Below are 5,159 nucleotides of genomic sequence, written 5' to 3'. Positions count from 1 at the left end.
GCCTGGAGGTCAGGAGGCTGCACAGGGACCTGCCCTGCGTGGGACTTCCTCCTGCTCTGGCTTTCCTGGCCGGGCAGAGGGGGAGGGGAGGCTTCCTGCGCCGGCGCCCGCGGCTGGCCCCGGTGCGGCCCCGCCGAAGCGCAGGCCCAGGCTGGCCAGGCGCCGCGGGCGGGCGGGAGGGCGGGGCCGGCCACGATCGGAGTTTGAGCCGTAGCCGCCGTTGCCAGGGTTACCGGAGCGCTCCGGCGGAGGGGGGAGGCGGCCGCGGCGAGGGGCCGGCGGTGCGCGGCGGGAGGGGCGGGGGCGGGAGTCGTTGCCTGGTCGCCATGGGAACGGCGCAGTTATTTCCAACCCCCGGGCCGTGCCAGTGGCGCGCTGCCAGGGTGCGAGGGTATTGCAGGACAGCGGCAATCTGCTGCGGCCGAGGGCGTAACAATGCGCCCCTTCTGGAGCGCGGGCCCCGCGGGCAAGAGGTTCCCGCTGATCGGCGGGGCCGCCCCCCGCGCGGCGAGCCTCTCGCGGGCGCTCCCAGCTGCACGTGCTGCCCCCGCCGCCGCCCTCGCCAGACAAAGGGGCCCTTCCTGGGCGCCTTTCTGCGGACCCCCCTTCCCCAGCAGACCCTTTGATTCCTGTACCTCCTGCGGTCTTCCTCGCTCCCTTCTTCCCACCCCTCTCAGCTGCCTCCTGGAGTGCGGTCTTTTGTGCTTGCCACCTCAAGTTTGGCCTCCTCTCCAAAGCTGTCTTAACCGGGACTCCATCTGGCCCCTCCCCCCAGTCTGGCTCTTTGGTAGCTTTGCACATTTGTTGTGAGGGCGACTGCCTCCTTCTCTTTCTGTTTCTCAACTCTGCGTTACCTTTTCTGTGGTCCTGCCCCCAGGGCGTACAAGACCCTTGCAGAAACTCTTGACATCTCCTTCCCTCAGCCCCTTCCCGCTTTTTCTTCCTTTCCCCCCCCCTCATGGCCGGTGGGACAGAAAGGTTGCAAATGACCACATAAGTTGAATCTCTCTTGCATCTCCCACGTTTCCCCCCTGTAAGTCTGAAATCACATTATTGGAGCAATGTGAGTGGTGCTATGGGATTCTGTGGCTCTTGTGGTCACCAGTCTCTTTGCTTGGAAATTTAACTGGGAACCTGCCAGAGACTCTTGAAACACACTCCGAGGGTTAAACATTTCTTACTCCATCCCTGATTCTCACTCTTTGCTTTGTTTCACACTCCATCTGTCTCTTCTGGAACACACACACACACACACACACACACACACACACACACGCGGACACACACTCGTGCACATACACTGGTCACATTGTTCATCCTTTGGCACCAACTCTGCAAGAGGAAAGGGCAGGTCCCCCTCTCCAGGAAGGAAGGTGGGGCAGGGTAGCTCCCGCAGGAAGGGAAGGAAAAAGGAGGGAAGGAAGGAAGTGGCCACCAAAGAAGGTGGAATCTGTTGGGAGGGCTTTTTATTGTTCTAACTTCTTTCCTTTTTCGTTATGGAAAGGCAAGCCCAAGGCCACCCCGGAACCAGGGTTCTGCTGCTATCTGCCAGGGCCCCAGGGAGGGATCCCAAAATTATGCCTCAAAAGTGGACCAGGGGCCTAAAGGAAACAGTAGACTAAGAGCAGACAAGATTAAGAGAATGTAATGTGTTCTCTAAGCCCTTTGAGTCATACTCAGGTCCTTCTGCAGCCAGTAGAACCACGCCACCAAGAGCATTGCGGGCCTAAAAGTGCCCCAGGCTGGGGTATGGAGAGAAGTAATTCCAGAACATACACAGACATAAATCAACACAAGACGGACATAAAGCGCTTGAGAGCCGAAGGTGGGTAGGCCAGAGATTCAAAGTCATTCTCAGGCCCATTGCAATTTGTGGGCCAGTCTGATGGGTGTATGCCACCCGGTCTTAAGAAAGCAAACAAATGTTAGGTGTGGTGGCGCATGCCTCCGGAGGCGGAAGCAGGCAGATTTCTGTGAGTTTGAGGCCAGCCTGGTCTATATAATGAGTTCCAGGACAGGCGGGTCTATGTAGAAAGACCCTGTCTCCAAAAAGAGGAAAGAAAAAGAAAGAAACAGGAAAGACACACAAAAGAATCAAGGGGAAGATGAGATGGCAAAGATTTGGCCCCTGTAGCAGCTTGAGCTTGGAGGGGGTAGAGGTTTAGGTGAGCAAAGTTCAGTATGTCTTGGCAATTTGTTGAAAGTGTGTAAGTTAAAAACGGTATTACAGGGGCTGGAAAGTTGGCTCGGCAGTTAAGCGCGTTGTTCTTACAGAGGACCCAGGTTCAATTTCCATTTCACAACTCTAATTCCAGCTCCAAGGGATCCTACTCCCTCTTTTGACTTACTTGGTCGCCAGGCCTGCATGTGGTATACATACATACATGGAGGCAAAACATCCATGCACAAAAACATACATGCATAAAAACAATATTGTCTTTGTCGAGGTGTGCGGGCGTTCCTGCCTATGGCACACGTGTGAGGTCAGAGGAGAACTCACAGAAGTAGGTTGTCTCCTTCTACCGTGTGGGTCCTGGGGATTGAATTCAGGTTTCCGGGTTGGTGGCAGGCACTGATACCCCACTGAGCCATCTCATGGGCCCCACTACAGTGTATAAAGGGCTCTCACGCTACTCCACGCCAACCACGCCTATTTTGGATTCTCTCACTCATTTCATTTTCACATTTTAATTTTTGGTCTAAGGTCTTGGGCATGCTTGGCCTGAGCAATGACTCAGTTTCACCCTCAACTCTCACTCAGCAACTAAGAAAATGAAGACTTGTTGGAGATAAGTGTTCCTTGATATTTTCAGGATCCGGTAATATAGGGATAGAAGGGCTGTCTAGGATGATTCTAGCTCAGTGGTCCAGTCCCAAAAGTGTTCAGTTTCAGAGTGAAAGAGATTTGCTCGTGATGATTCCTTCTTGAAGTGTTTCGTTGCTTCTCCATTTACACAACATGCTAATGAGTAAGAATCTCCTAGCCAGTTTTCTGGGTCCCTTAGCAGCATCTGATTTCTTGAAAATCTCCGAAGTGATAAAAATTGACCTATGTTTTAGAAGACCTTGTCTGAAACCCAGCCCAAGGTTAACCTCCTGCTGTTTCTGCCTTCTTAATTCTGACTTGAGCAACTTAGAGGCTGCTGACAAAAGCTTGTTTTTGCCCTCTTCCCAGAAGAGAAGTTTCAGCAACATTTATGTGGGGTGGAGAGGGAGTAAAGTTTCAGGGGATCTAAAACTCTAGGGATTTGTGTGTGTGTGTGTGTGTGTGTGTGTGTGTATGCATGTATGTCTGTGTGTCTGCATGTCTGCGGTGCTGGGGATTGAACCCTGAATGTTGCATGCTAGGCACGTGTTTTACCTCTGAGCTATATCCCCAGACTCTTTCGGAGCCTTTTTTCCTGTTTGTTTTTTTTTTTTTTAATTTTAGATTACTTTCTCATTGTCAGAGGACGAAATGGAGGTGTGGACAGTGATCTGGCTGGAATTAGGACATGTGTGAACTTGGATTCCATTCCTACTGTCTTACTTCTATGAAGGACAGTACTCTATTGGGAATCTAATAGTCCAGTGATGAGTGGGGCATGAACAAATGGCCATTCTTCCTTCAAGATTCTGCAATTTTGAACTATACTCACGATCCAGAACGCAATAAACAGTTCTGGCTTCACCAGAGATCCTTTTCACCCAATATTTACTGAATGTATACTTTGTATTGTTGCTATGTGAGGTATCACGGGATATCCAAAGATTTGAATAATGGGCATTAAGATCTTTGTAAAGGCCATTAGAGCATGGGATAAAGTAAGGCAGAAAGGATTCATAGCCAATAAGGATTTCTGTCTACCATTCCGTCTACTACTCAACCGAAGCCCAGAAAATTGACCTCTTTATTCTACTGCTTCTATGGATTCTTTCTTTTGACACAGCAGTCAGAGAGCACTTGCAACCGTCTGGCTGCTTTGATCTTTAGGAGAAGGGCAGAAAACAAAAACCATTAATTGAGATAGGATGGCAGAGTGAGAGAGATTATGTCTTTCAGGATAAAGGCTGAGTAAAGATTGAGTTTACCCTGCCAGCATATGTTGGGATAGAAGAAAAGGAAGAAGAATGCTGGGTGTGGCAGATCATACCTGGAGCTGCAGCACTTGAAAGGTGAAGGTAGGTAGGCAAGAAGTTCAAAGTCATCCTCAACTCTGTGGCAATTTTGGAGGCCAATCTGGGCTATGCACCACCTGGTTTTAAATAAATAAATAAAAGAACCAAGAGGAAAATGAGGTGGAAATGAATGGGCCCCTGTAGGAGGAGGTAATGAAGTGAATCAGACAATCTGTCACTGAGCTCCAAGAAGAAATGGGATGGGTTAACCTGTTTTTTGTTCTCTTTTAAAATGAGATAAGCTTCTTGAAGGGCCTGGACTTATGAAGACAGATGTGCTTTGTTGGCTCCTTGCAGGAGCCTGGGGATGGAGTTAGTGGGTGTTTGTCCTGGCAGCTGTGGAAGACGGTGGGGTCACAGTATTTGGGCAGTTTGCAATCAGCTCTGGACCCTTTGCTTTTTGACTGTAGAAAGGAATTCTGATGAACCCCAAGAATTTTTCCCCCAGGTCTGTGCCCAGCACCTCCCTCCCCTTAGGTATCTGTAGGGATTATCAGGACTTGAGGGCCAGTGACAGTGCTGAGTTTTGAGGGTGGAGGTGACATTGAAGGGAGGTGAATGTCTGGGGTCCCTCTTCAGGATTCTGATTGGCTTACCTGCTCAGGAGACACTTTCTCCAGAGCATCCTGAGGACATTTTGCTTTATTGATTTATGTCTGTGTTCCTCCCTCACAGCTTGGGACACTCTTGACCCAGAATGTTCTTAATAGCATCTTTTTTTTTTTTTTTTTTCTTCTTCTTCTTCTTTAAGTTGTAGAAGGACATGAGTATGGTTTGAAGGACTTAGAGAAAATCATGTGTGTGCTTTTAGCCTACGGTTTCCTTAGAGTCCCTGGTCTAGTTTTGAGGCATGATTTTTTGGGGGAACCCTGGATTATAGTCTGCTGTCAGGAGCAGAAGAACAGTCACAGGAAGGGGCACACCCCCAAATCCCCTGAGATCTAGGACCAGGGAATTTTGATGAGGTGGGAGAGTTCAAAGGAGAGATTCAAACATCAGAG

The sequence above is a fragment of the Meriones unguiculatus genome, chromosome 11 (genome assembly GCF_030254825.1).
Source record: "Meriones unguiculatus strain TT.TT164.6M chromosome 11, Bangor_MerUng_6.1, whole genome shotgun sequence".
Lineage (NCBI taxonomy): Eukaryota > Metazoa > Chordata > Mammalia > Rodentia > Muridae > Meriones > Meriones unguiculatus.
This window is presented reverse-complemented; position numbering follows the sequence as displayed.